The sequence below is a fragment of the Triticum aestivum genome, chromosome 6D, assembly GCF_018294505.1.
Source record: "Triticum aestivum cultivar Chinese Spring chromosome 6D, IWGSC CS RefSeq v2.1, whole genome shotgun sequence".
NCBI classification, from domain to species: domain Eukaryota; kingdom Viridiplantae; phylum Streptophyta; class Magnoliopsida; order Poales; family Poaceae; genus Triticum; species Triticum aestivum.
This window is the reverse complement of record NC_057811.1, coordinates 181,395,143-181,409,761: the sequence shown is the minus strand read 5'-3', so window position 1 is coordinate 181,409,761 and position 14,619 is coordinate 181,395,143. Positions and strand designations below refer to the sequence as shown.

General features: G+C 49.2%; 1 pseudogene; it reads left to right on the top strand.

The window, feature by feature from the left end:
- The first annotated feature begins 13,186 nt into the window (after positions 1 to 13,186).
- Positions 13,187 to 14,619, top strand: part of LOC123141417 (cytokinin dehydrogenase 7-like) — a 4,857-nt pseudogene continuing 3,424 nt past the window's right edge.

Sequence of the window (14,619 nt, the reverse complement as noted above, 5' to 3'; positions counted from 1 at the left end):
GGACGCCAGCGACGACCCCCCTGCCTCCTCCGAGAGATCTTCCCCCCCTTCCCCATGAGCTGCTGCTTGCCCTCTCTGCCTCTCCCATTCCCCACCGCATCCGAGCGTTGCCGTGGCCCTGCCGCCGTAACGCACGCGGTCCCCGACACTGCCTCGCCTCTCCTCCGTGCCAATAAGGACCGCCTCGACCTCCTCTTCCTTCCCGACGAATCACTCGAGCAGGAGCGCCTCTGCATCATCCCCTACGTTGCCGTCTTCCTCCTCTTCTCCGACGAGCTTCGCCGTCGATTCCGCCGCACCGAGCCCTCCTCGAGCACGCTTGAGCACATCTGCAGGAGCACTGTGAGCCTGCGCTTCTTTCCCCTCTCTCTCCCGAGCTTTTCCGACGCCCGTAGCCCCGTTCCCGTAGCTCGCCCGAAGAACCTCGCCGCCGACGAGCTCGGCGCCGTGGCCATGGTCGCCTTAACATGCGGCCGAGCGCCGCATCGTGCTCCTAGGGTTCCTAGTGGCCCAACGCGCGCGTCTGCTGCTCTCGCCGTGCCCCGCAGCCCCCTGTTCGCCGCTCACCGAAAACCCACCACCACCTGACTCACCGCCGGCGACGTTCCTGGCCGTCCCCGGCCACGCCACCACCTCCATTCGACGTGGTGTGGACTGGCCGTTCGAACGGGCCAAACCACAGCCCCGGGGATGCCCTGTGGACGAAACCCAAAGCTCACCCGCACCTCGCCACCGCATTGGAGCTCGCCGGAGCCCCTCTCCGGTGCCCTACCGACATGGCCGGCCGGGCCCCACCCCTGGCTCATTGCCAGTGGGCCCCACGGGCCCCAGTTGACTGGGTTGACCCAGTCAACTGCTGACTGGGCAGCCCAGTGCCACTGACATGCAGGCCCCACCGCTTAATTAAGCTAATTAAAATGTTTTATAATTAAAAATAATTAGTTAAGCTAAATAGTCACTGACATGTGGGGCCCAGCTGCTAATTAGCCATGTTTAATTAAATAACCCACTGTCAGTCCACTGTCGATGACAGGTGGGACCCACTGGTCAGTTTGACCTGGTCAGCTGTCCTGTTGACCGCTGACGTCACAATGACGTCATGCTGATGCAACATTCCTTTTCTGTTAATATTAATAATTCCAGAAAATACCTTAACCTTTAGAAATTCATAGTAATTAAACCGTAACTCCGATGAAAATGTTTTCTACATGAAAGTTGATAAAAAAATCCCAACGAATCTGAATATGCGGTCCGTTCATCTGTCACATGCCCCTAGCATGCTGAACTTGGAACTTTCCCCCTCTTTTCCTTTGTCCGGAATCCACCTAACGTCGGGAATTCATCCTCGGATGTTTATCCCCTCCGTCTGCAACGTGTAGTACTACGTTAGGTCGACCCTAGTTCTGCTTATCGTCATGTCATGCTTAGCGTTGCATCTGTGTGCTTATATTTATTGTTTCTTCCCCCTCTTCTCTCCGATAGACCCCGAGACCGATGCTGCCCCTGTGATCGACTACGTCGACAATGACCCCTCCTTGCTAGAGCAACCAGGCAAGCCCCCCCCCCCTTGATCACCAGATATCGCCTACTTTACTCTCTACTGCTTGCATTAGAGTAGTGTAGCATGTTACTGCTTTCGGTTAATCCTATTCTGTTGCATAGCCTGTCATTGTTGCTACAGTTGTTACCCTTACCTGCTATCCTACTGCTTAGTATAGGATGCTAGTGTTCCATCAGTGGCCCTACACTCTTGTCTGTCTGCCATGCTATACTACTGGGCCGTGATCACTTTGGGAGGTGATCACGGGTATATACTATATACTTTATATACATGACACATGTGGTGACTGAAGTCGGGTCGGCTCGTTGAGTACCCGCAAGTGATTCTGATGAGGGGGCTGAAAGGACAGGTGCTCCATCCCGTTAGAGGTGGGCCTGGGTTCCTGACGGCCCCCGACTGTTACTTTATGGCAGAGCGACAGGGCAGGTTCAGACCACCCAGGAGAGAGGTGGGCCTGGCCCTGGTCGGCGTTCGCGGATACTTAACACGCTTAACGAGATCTTGGTATTTGATCTGAGTCTGGCCATTTGGTCTATACGCACTAACCAGCTACGCGGGAACAGTTATGGGCACTCGACGTCGTGGTATCAGCCGAAGCTCTTCTTGACGTCAGCGACGGAGCGGCGCGCGCCCGATTGGACTGGAACGCCTGCTAGGCTAGGTCTGCTTCCGGCCGCCCTCACAACGTGCAGGTGTGCAATGGGCGATGGGCCCAGACCCCTGCGAGCATAGGATTTAGACCGGCGTGCTGACCTCTCTGTTGAGCCTAGGTGGGGCTGCGACGTGTTGATCTTACGAGGCCGGGCATGACCCAGAAAAGTGTGTCCACCAAATGGGATCGAGCGTGTTGGGTTATGTGGTGCACCCCTGCAGGGAAGTTTATCTATTCGAATAGCCGTGTCCCTCGGTAAAAGGACGACCCGGAGTTGTACCTTGACCTTATGACAACTAGAACTGGATACTTAATAAAACACACCCTTCCAAGTGCCAGATATAACCCGGTGATCGCTCTCTAACAGGGCGACGAGGAGGGGATCGCCGGGTAGGATTATGCTACGCGATGCTACTTGGTGAACTTACCATCTACTCTCTTCTACATGCTGCAAGATGGAGGTGGCCAGAAGCGTAGTCTTCGACAGGATTAGCTATCCCCCTCTTATTCTGGCATTCTGCAGTTCAGTCCACTGATATGGCCCTTTACACATATACCCATGCATATGTAGTGTAGCTCCTTGCTTGCGAGTACTTTGGATGAGTACTCACGGTTGCTTTTCTCCCTCTTTTCCCCTTTCTATACCTGGTTGTCGCAACCAGGTGCTGGAGTCCAGGAGCTAGAGATTCCGAGGATGATTCTGCATGGAGTTCGGCTTCGAGGAGTAGTTAGGAGGTCCCAGGCAGGAGGCCTTGCCTTTTCGATCGTTGCTACTTTTGTGCTAGCCTTCTTAAGGCAAACTTGTTTAACTTATGTCTGTACTCAGATATTGTTGCTTCCGCTGACTCGTCTATGATCGAGCACTTGTATTCGAGCCCTCGAGGCCCCAGGCTTGTATTATGATGCTTGTATGACTTATTTATGTTGTAGAGTTGTGTTGTGATATCTTCCCGTGAGTCCCTGATCTTGATCGTACACATTTGCGTGCATGATTAGTGTACGGTCAAATCGGGGGCGTCACAGCGGGTGCTGCTCAAGCTTGAAATCGCGCGCGCCTTCGACTCGGTTTCGTGGCCCTTCCTGCTCCAGCTCCTGCAGCAGCATCTTGGCTTCGGCCCCAGGTGGCGCGAGTGGATCTCCATCCTCCTGTCTACGGCTAAAACCCATGTGCTCGTCAATGGCAACGCCGGCCCCCCTATCTACCATGAGAAAGGCCTTTGGCAGGGCGACCCCGTCTCCCCCATGTTATTCACGCTGGTGATCGACGCACTCAACTCTCTGCTCCAGCATGCTATCAGGTCCGGTGTGCTCCGCCGCCTCACTGACCGTCGCCTGGCCTCTAGCATCTCTCTCTATGCCGATGACATGGTCATCTTTTGTCACCTGGACCCTCACGAGCTTCAGACTATCCGCGAGCTGCTTCGGGCTTTTGGGGCCGCGTCTGGGCTGCACACGAACTTCGCCAAGTGCTCCGCCACGCCCATCCAATGCACGGATGCGCAGTCCGCGGTCATTGAGCAGGCCTTCTCTTGCCCCATTGCGCACTTCCCCATCACATACCTTGGCATCCCCCTCTCGGTTCGGAAGATCTCGGCTGCCAAGCTCATGCCGCTGGTCGAGCGCATGGCACGCAAACTACCAACCTGGAGGGCCTCCCTGCTTTCTCGCGGGGAGCGTCTCGCTTTTGTCCGGCACGTGCTTGTGGCCATGCCCACCCACATCCTCATGGCCATGGCCCTGCGCCCTGCAATTCTCAAGAAGATAAACAGGATCATGCGAAACTTCCTCTGGCATGGCAAGCGCGATGCAATCGGAGGTGGCTGCCTGGTCAGCTGGCGCAAGGTCTGCCGGCCGCTCGAGTTTGGTGGACTCGGTGTCCGCGATTTGTAGCGCACGGGTGTGGCCCTCCGTGTCCGCTGGTTATGGCTCAGAGCTACGGACGCCTCCCGTCCTTGGCGGCACCTTCACCTCCCGGCGGACGCCGAGGCCCAGGCCATCTTCAATGCCTCGACGAGTTGGATCCTTGGGAATGGCACCTCTTGCCTATTCTGGACAGATCGTTGGGTTGGGGGTCGGTCGATTGGTGAGATCGCCCCGGCTGTGCTTGCGATGGTGCCAAAGGCCGGCGGCGGGAGCGCTCCGTGGCTCAGGGCTTGCCCAACTGAGCCTGGATCCAGGACATTCAGGGTGCGATGGGGCCTGCGGCGCTGGTGCAGTACGTCGAGCTTTGGCGCGTCCTCCAGCACATTGTCCTCTCTTCGGACCCTGACATGCTGCGATGGCGCTGGACCGATTCCGCTGCCTACTCCGCGAGCTCATGCTACAAGGCCATGTTCTTTGGTTCCACCATTGCGCCTCACTGGAGGCTCACCTGGCGCACTCGGGCGCCCCTCCGCACCAGATTCTTCGCTTGGCTCGTGGGCCTCGATCGATGCTGGTCTGCCGCTCGCCTTGCGCGCCACGGTCTACCCCATGATGCCCATTGCATCCTCTGCGACCAAGTGCTTGAAACCCTGGATCACCTTATTTTCCACTGCCCGTTCTCCCGGGAGATTTGGCATGAGATCTTTGCCTGGTGACGCGCTCCGGTCCCTCTCCCCCGCGATGCCGACTGCTTCCTGGATTGGTGGGCGTTCATCACTTCCCAGGCTCCCGCTGGTTCGCGCAAGGGCCTTGCCTCCCTCACTCTCCTCACCGCCTGGTCTATCTGGCGCCACCGCAACCTGCTGCAGATGATCAAGGACGACACTAGGTCCTGGGCTCTCGCCGGGGTCAAAGATATCGCTAATTTCCTCCCCCATGATGTAGCTTAGGGTTGGGCTGAGCACCCCTATTGTTATGCTCTCGTAGCTCTTCTCTGCGCCTGCTGAGTGTACGTTGTGATGCTGCTACCCTTGTACCCAACTCTTGCTTTCTACCTATCAATGGAATGATATGCAGTTTGCGTATTCGCGAAAAAAAATGAGCCTCTTTGCCAGATGGTTAAATACATGCGTACATGTCTATTACAGATCGAGTATAATAAGAAACACCCAGTGAGCCTCTTTGGCAGATGGTTTAAAACATGGAACATTTCAGTTACACATAGAATAGAATACAGTGGTTATTTATCTAAAGTAGTATCTGACAACATTATACGAACGCTGAAGGGCATAAATCACTGCCCACTTATCATTCTCAGTTGCTATTTCAACTTGAAACATGTATGCAGAATTCAAATAAGGGATAATATCTCCATCATCCGAAATCATGAGTAACAAATGTCCCACGAACATGATAGATTGCTGTTAAGTTAGGAAAGCAGAACAATATTGATAGAGTGCTACATTGTTTCAGTTTAGTAAAACCCAATAATGCTAATTCATGTTGGTCTAATCTTGTTTTGAGAAGTGATCCGCTGTATGGGATATACTTTGTCGTGAATATAGGTGTTGTATTAATCTTCCATGCAAGTTTCAGTTTAGAATACTCTAACTATCCAAGCATAATAAGAAAACCATGTAATAGTTAATTAAAAACAAAACAAATGTTGGACTGAATTAGTCAAGCACATGTTAAGTTTGGTGTTTCGACAGCAAACCATACACAAAGAGTAAGAAACACAGGGTCATAGTAGGCATGCTTGAACACTTAACAAATAGCAATAACATGATTTATTAACCATAAATAGAGCCTGTTCGGCAATCCACCAGCTCCGCGAAATATGGGAGCGCACGGAGCGACACTTTGGCGACTCCAAGAAAATGGCAGGCAGGCCGCTCCGCTCCGGGACGAAAAAGGCGCGGAGCTGACTTGTTCGGTGCTGCTATGGCCGCTCCAGGAGCGGAGCTGCGGAGCGGAGAGCTGCCGAACAGGGTTATAGGAAGTTTCACCAAGACACCAGCCATTATTTTTCTCCAACATATAGCAAAGCGTTCATAACTATTAGACCAGGGGCCACACTCTAAAACCTGACCAAGAATTGTGTTACCACAAAAACAAAATCCCTACCCCTGTAACACTTTTAAACTTGTAAGACTGCTGACCTTTCATGTTATTCCTCTGGTTGGATGCTAGTCAAAGCTTCGAATGAACTTTAAAACAACAGAAATAATTTTATCTAACAAAATGTAGAGTTCTACAATATCTGAATCAACCTAGTGTGTGCTTTAAACGGCTCCATCTATCTTCGCTTTGATCTGCGCCCGTAGCCCCCTCGCGACGCCAGGGGCCCCCGAACCTTAGCGCCGCAGGCCTCCTCTCGCGCCTCCCTCTGCCGCCGCTGCCGCCGGCGAGGGCCGCAGTGGCGGCGGGCCCGGCGCCGAAGGCACCTGGGCGGGTGGATGCAGCGAGATCTCATCTGAGGCGGCAGGGCCGGCCCTTCTCGTGGGATCTGAAGGCAGCGGCTGGGGCGGCGATCCCTTGCCGTGCGGCGGTGGCCGAAGCGCCATAAGCCGGCGGAGCGGCGACCCTGAGATGGACTGCGGCGGTGGCAGCGCCCCATCCGACGGGGTGCCTGATCTGCGCGGAGATGGTGGCGGCGGCGACTGCGGATCCAATGCCCCGATCGGATCCGCCGCGGGGTGGCCTTCCGCCGACCGGCGACGCGTGAAGGGATCGGTGAGGAGATGTCGGATCTCCGCCGGTTTACCGACGGTGGCGTTCGTCTTCGTGGCGAGACTCCGCTCGGTTCCAGCCAACCACGAGATCGGGACGACGTGGCTTCCGGTGAAAATCGCGCCTGACTGCGGTCATGGCGGACGATGGCGGCGTCCCGGACGTCGTTTCCTTCTCGAGGCATCGTCGTTGCAGGTCACGCCAACCTGATCGGAAGGTTCCAGGGGAAACATTAGATCTGGGTCTACCGGATTGGACGATGGCGACGTTTCGATGTCGTTCTCCCTCCCGGGGCATCGTTTTGGAGCAAGTGTTGGCTGGAGGGGACAAGAGGAGGAGCGGCGTGGTATCTGACACATCGACAACGGCGGGTCTCAGCGGCATGGAGCAGCGGGGTCTCGCCGGTGGGCGTGTGATGATGGACGAGCGCGGGATGGTGGCATTGTCTGGCGTCGTGGTGGCGTCGACGGCAGCTAGACCGGGCAAGGTACATGCAGCAGTACAGCACTAAAGATGGATTGGTGGCAGGTTGCTACGGCAGCCTCATACCCGGCAGGCGTCCTGGTTGATGAGTGCGCCGGACTGGTGGGTGCCCCATACCCGGCAGGCGTCCTGGTTGGGACCTCAGGTCTTAGATGTTAGGTTTGGCTGCCAGGTCTGTTTGGTATTAGGCCCAGACTATCAGCATTCCTTCAACAACTGGATAGGAGTAGCTACAGATGTTGCCTAGACGGTGGTTTTAGTCTTATTTTTGTATGACTTTGTAAGGTCTTGTGTGAATAATTAATAAAGTGTTTGTATGCATCATCCAGATTAGAGGCTGGAGGTCCTTTTTTAAAAAAAACCTAGTGTGTGCTTAGCACAGATTCCAGGATGAACATTTATAAAATAAGGAAGCAACAATGATGCAGACAGTCAAACTACAATCAATTTATCTCCAGATGGATTAATTTGTAAGCTCTGATTCATACAAAACATTAATTGGCTATGTCCTGTAAACTGTTTTCTGCCAAAAAAAAAGAGATTTTCACCATTGTTTTAGAACTTGTAATTCATCAGCGGCAAGTTCACAGTGAAATTAGGATCCAGAGGCTACGGTGATCAGTACCTGTCCGTACTAATTGTAACTGGCTACAGTACGTTGGTTGGACACCCACAATACTAACCATGGGTGGCATTGGATTCTGACTAATTTGCTGAAGTTTGCCTGGAAGTGCAATAGATTACTTTACCCAACTGATACAATATTTGGTTAAGCCTATCCAGTTCTGAATTCACCGGTCAAGATAGTGCCATATTACTGATATATATCAGTCAAACTTTTGGCTATTCTGTAGTAGCATGGTTCAGTTTAGCTCTTGCCTATAGACCTAAATCAAATTTGGAACAGACACTATAACAGATGTAAACTCGATCCATGGGTCTATCGAATTTTCATAGATGTGTTTTGTTCAAATAACAAATAACCCTTATTTAATTTCAACCATTCCAAATGCGGCCTAAGTGTTTTTAATAGCACATCAATTTGATCAGACAAAATAATAATAGAAAAATGCACTAATATACCAGTCATCAATATATAGCCGTTTGAGTGCATGAACCATAGGGGCGTGCCCTTTCAGTTGGCCTTGGAGCTTCTTTGAAGGACAGATACTAGTTGTGAAGTGATCACCACTAACCCGTGCAGATTATTCAAGGGATTGATGTATCTGCAGATTTGATTTGGTCTGGATATATATTGCCCTCCACGACCGGAAAGTCAACTTGACATACATGATAAACAAAACTTGGTCAGCAGTTACCTGTGACGCCAAGCCTGATTGGTCGGCGGACGCTCCATGCCAATCAGTCGTACATACACAGTAGGAGTAGCAGAGAGATTTTGTTGTTAAATAATTACGTCGAAGCAAATGGCATTAGAAATTGAGTGTTAGTTTCTAGTTTAACGGCATGTAACATCACTCTGTTAGTCAGCGTCGCTGGCAAATTAGTGTTCTCCAAGTCCAATTGATTCATTCAGATATCATGTGTCCCCTCAGAAATTACCGTCAAATTCATGCAGTATGAATTTCTGTTTACAGAATTACTTCTGACATGGTGTAAAAAAAGAGAGTGAGAATTGGGACAGTTTATACATGTTGTTTTATTCAAAATGAAATGGGCTGATGAGTTTTTGCCCACTATGTTAATAAAATTATACGTGTCCAGTCGATGGAGCTCCGAGTCAAATCTAAGAAAAAATAATGAAATGCTTGGAGTCTCTTCGCAATAATCATTACTTAAGTACTATCCAAGTCAAAACCAAGAGATGCAGCTATCCCACTAACTTTCTTTTTTCTTAAGAGCCCCGCTTCGGTAGACCCCCCTTCACAAAACGTATAAAGGGTAATATAGACTTTTGTCAAATCGTATCTAGTTTCGTATGTACGATGGGTAACCCGTCCGTACATACGTCATCGAAGTACTCCTCCGGCCTGGGCCGGCCCACTAACACCCTTTTGTTCTCTTGTATTAAAGTTCAAAAAATACGCAAAAACCTACCTTCAAACTCGAGACCTCTAGCCATCGTATGAAACTGGTAACCAACAGGCCACCTTGACTCCTGTGATCATTATGATATGACACTACTCTTAGTTAAAAACGGGCTGCCCATCAGACTATAGAAGTTCAATATTTTAATATGGCCCACACATGGTTTGTTGGTTTGGATCCTCGATCCTTAATTCATTGCTCTAGTTGATCGTTCCGCTAAACACGTCCGCTACATATGCACCCTCTCGTTGCTTTCTAATTTAGTGCTTCCTGATTGAACGTACGCTTCAACATATGGTAGATTTATAGTATTTGACCATTAGACGGAAATTGCTTCCCATAAATCACGCCAAATTTCATTTATTATAAAAAAATCTAGTAAGTTGTGATTGGCTTCACACATACAAATATAAGAGAATAATTATTATTTGAGGGACGTGGAGTAGCTGCTCCTAAGCTCAAATGCACCCTGATGAACAGTAAATCAAAAACAAAGTAAAAATGTTATGAATTTTCTTTCTAAACTTTGACAAATGCTCTATATGCTTGGTTCAGCACAAAATGACAATACTGGAAACCATGGCAAAAAAATCAATGCTCCAAAAATGCTAGTTTTATAAACATTTTGAAGTACTAATTTTGTTTTTTGCCACGACTTCCACGAATGTCATTTCGTGCTCAAATTTTGCAGGCATGCAAAAAATTGTCAAAGTTTACAACCAAAAAAATCAGATTTTTTTATTTTGTTTACTAATTTTTTTTTAAGTTTTACAGTTCACAAGGGTGCATTTGGTCTCGGGGTCAGAATAGGAATTTCGTTATTCGAGATGTATTTTTGTGCAGCCCAACAAGCTTAAGTGGCATGGAAGCATTATTCTTTATCAGTAGAAGCATCCTTTTTATGGTGTGGTGAGAACATATTTATTCCATATTTATCGACCGTATTGATAGAAATATTTTTCGCCTCGATAGAAGCATTATTTCTATGCTCTATGGTAGCATTTCAATGAATTGTAAGTATATTCTAATGTAGCAAAAACAATATTTCCGTTTGATGGAAACATTTACTGTTTGCAAAATAAATTGTACTGAAGCAAAACAAGAATATACACATACACAAATTTAATTGGGGTTTTGACAAGTTTTGCATTTTCTGGAGTTTTCCCGGTGAAAAAAGGCCGATGAATGGCGGGACGTGTCGCAACTTGCATTGGTGTCTGGCATGAATTCCTACCATTGGCATGTCCACCTACTTGAAAAAAGTTGAGGTCATTTCAAAGATGTCGAAAAATAGACCATGTTGAACGAAGGGCCTTCGCATAGGTCAGAAAGCTCCATCTGAGAGCACGTTGTTTCTCGACATCCTTGAAATGGCTTCATTTTTCATGGCATTATATGACCAATTTAAGCCACTATACCAAGTTGTTTCATTTTTCGATAACTTTTGCATTTTTTGAAGTTTTTCCGGTGAAAAATGTCGATAAATGGCTGGACGTGTCGCAACTTGCATCGGTGTCGAAAATTGTTCAAACCTAACATGATGCCTACAATGGGCATTTGCACCTGCTTGCAAAAGTAGAGATCATTTCAAGGATTTCCAAAAAATACACAATGTTGAATGAAGGATGTTCGGGTTGGCCAGAATTCTCCGTTTGAGAGCACATTGTTTCTCGACATCCTTGAAATGGCCCCAGTTTTTTTCATGCCCTTTTATGACCAATTCAAGGCAGCATGCCAAGTTGTTTGAGGTTTTTTAACAAGTTTTGCATTTTATGGATTTTTCCAGTGAAAAAAGGCCGATAAATGGCAGGACGTGTCACAACTTGCATACGGTATCGAAAATCGTTCAAACCTGGCATGGATTCCTACCATGGGCATGCCCACCTGCTTGCAAAATTTAAGGTAATTAATTTCAAGAAGTCCAAAAAATAGACCATGTTGAATGGAGGATGTTCGAGTGCTAGAAAGCTCTGTCTTAGAGCACGTTGTTTCTCGACATCCTTGAAATGGTTCTTTTTTTTGTTCATGCCATTGTATGACCAATTCAAGGCACCGTGCCAAGTTGTTTGGATTTTTAATAAATTTTGCATTTTCTGACTTTTTGGGTGAAAAAAGGCTAATAAATAGTCAGATGTGTCACAACTAGCATACAGTGTTGGAAATAGTTCAAACCTTGCCTGGATTCCTATCATGGGCATACCCACCTTGCTGCAAAAGTTGGGTTCATTTCAAGGATGTACAAAACAAGACCTTGTTTAACATAGGGTGTTCGGGTAGGCAAGAAGGCTCCATGTGAGAGCACATTATTTCTTGACATCTTTGAAATGACCCCATTTTTCCATGGCCTTGTGTGAACACATCAAGGTACCATGCCAAGTTGTTTGGGATTTTGACAATTTTTTCATTTTCTGAAGTTTTCCCGGTGAAAATGGTCCGAGCATGAAAAATGGCCCGATGTATCATAACGTACATATGGTGTCGGAAGTCGTTCAAACTAGGCACATATGCCTAACCTGGGCAAGTTCACCAGCTTGCAAAAGTTGAGGCCAGTCTTGAGATTTTCAAAAATATGATGTTTAACGAACGGTGTTGATCAGGTAGGCGAGAAGGGTCTGTTTGGGAGCACCTCATTTCTCGACATCCCTTAAATGGCCTCATTTTTTTCCATGGCCTTGTATGGCCAATTCAAAGCACCATGCCAAAGTGTTTAGGTATTAGACAATTTTTGCATTTTCTAGATTTTTCTCCTTATAAAAGCCGATAAATGACCGGACATGTCGCATCTTGCATATGATGTAGAACGTTGTTCAAACCGGGCATGGATTCCTACCATGGGCATGCCCACCTGCTTGCAAAAGTTAGGGTCATTTGAAGGATGTCCAAAAATAGATCATATGCAGTGGATGGTGTTCTATCAAATTGACTAACTTTAGATCGAAGCAAAGTTCAGTGGCGTCAGAAGTTACGAGGTCGAGTCTTGATGGAAAATAATAAAAAATTGATACAACAGTTTGTTTATGAACAAATAATAATAAACAAATAGTTACATTGGACATAAAACTTTATTCAATGGAAGCAAATTTAACATGTACGGGGAGCTAACTTTAGAAGGAAAGAAACAAAATTCTATCCGGTATAAAATAAAACAATATGTCGTAGCTTGATTTGTGGGTCTGATTAGTTTGAGAAACAGAATGACAAGGAAAGCAAGCTGGACCTACGTTCCATTCCAACCAACCGCGATTTTTGGGATCAATTAATTCTAGGAAGCAGATAAACGGGACAAATTAATTCCTTGATGCAGATTCGAAGAAAACTACCTGAAGAAAGACCCGACCATGTCTGATGCAACGCTACCTGAACCATAGTGATGCCTTATATGTTTCGTGTTTCCTAACCTTAGGAGTGGCGGAGTAGCTGAGTGGTAAGAAGCCTAATTAATTGGATGAGGTTAGGGGTTCGATTCCTTGTGCATGCTTTCTCTCATTTTCTTAGGATTTTTATATCGCGCTTTTAAATAGTAAGTGGCCTTGCTTTTACAACGGGTGTACTTTCGAAAAAGGACCATCCTACCCTTTATTATGAAAGGGTATAGGGTAATATCAGCCATCGATGTGTTTATGAGGGTCTACTGAAGCAGAAGTGTTTTCTTAATCATGCTTTCGGCACCCTTAATTATTTCCCCCTCTAAAGTCAATACATTCAAAAGAATACTTATTAGAGAAAAAAAATACAAAGAACTCTGCACGACCTACATTTGTCAACTTCTGCGAGGCATAATGCTACCCTATAAAATGTCATCAAAGTTCTTGACCTGAAACAACACAGACGCATCAATCTTTCTCTCTACGCACCTAAGCAGCAGGCAAAGCCAGTAGCTTACAATCGTCGCAGCGCAGTTCCAAATCAGCGCCACTGCAAGGACATGGCAAGAACTCGCCTCGCAGCGTTTCTTATCGGCATGGCGAGCTTCTTCTCCGTCGTTGCCGGCCAACTCCGACCAATGCCTGCGAGTGGCCTTCCCGGTGATCTCTTTGCCCTAGGAATCGCCTCTAAAATCCGTACCGACTGCAACTCAACGGCGAGCGCGTCGTCAGACTTTGGCCGCATCATGGAGGCCGCCCCGGAAGCCGTTCTACACCCTGCCACGCCCGCCGACATCGCCGCGCTCATCCGGTTCTCCACGTCCTCGCCGGTGCCATTCCCCGTGTCACCGCGCGGGCAGGGCCACTCCGTCCGCGGGCAGTCTCTCGCTCCGGGTGGCGTCGTCGTCGACATGCGCACGCTTGGGCGCGGTCACCACCGCATCAACCTGTCCACGGACTACGTCGACGCCGGCGGCGAGCAGCTGTGGGTCGACATCCTCCGCGCGACGCTGAAGCACGGCCTCGCGCCGCGCGCGTGGACGGACTATCTGCAACTCACCGTCGGCGGCACGCTCTCCAATGCTGGCATCGGCGGCCAAGCATTCCGGCATGGCCCGCAAATCGCCAACGTGCACGAGCTTGACGTGGTTACCGGGACGGGTGAGATGGTGACATGCTCACGTCACAAGAGGAAGGACCTGTTCTTCGCCGCATTGGGTGGACTGGGCCAGTTCGGGATCATAACCCGGGCTCGGATCGCTCTCGAGTCGGCCCCAAAGCAGGTGCGCTGGGTCCGACTTGCCTACTCGGATGTGGTTGCGTTCACCAGAGACCAGGAGCTGCTCATTTCTAAGCATGCTAGCGAAGCCGGTTTCGACTATGTCGAAGGCCAAGTCCAGCTTAACCGGACGCTAACCGAGGGCCCCAAGTCAACGCCCTTCTTCTCCGAAGCCGATATCAATAGGCTTGCTGGCCTCGCATCCGAGACTGGCTCCGGCGCGATCTACTTCATCGAAGCCGCCATGTACTATGATGAGACGACCGCCCCATCTGTCAACCAGAAACTAGAGATGGTGCTAGCTCAGCTGAGCTTTGTGCCCGGGTTCGTGTTCACCAAGGATGTGACGTACTTCCAGTTCCTCGACCGCGTGCGCGTGGAGGAGGTTGTGCTTCGATCGGCTGACGTGTGGGATGTGCCACACCCATGGCTGAACCTTTTCGTCCCCCGGTCACGCATTCTCGACTTTGACGCTGGCGTGCTCAAAGGCATCCTCGGGGGTGACAACCCAGTCGGGCTCATCCTCATGTACCCTATGAACATGGCAAAATGGACCTCCCAAATGACGGCGGTGACGCCTCCCACTGGCGAGGACGTATTCTACACGGTGGGACTTCTTCGGTCGGCTCTATCC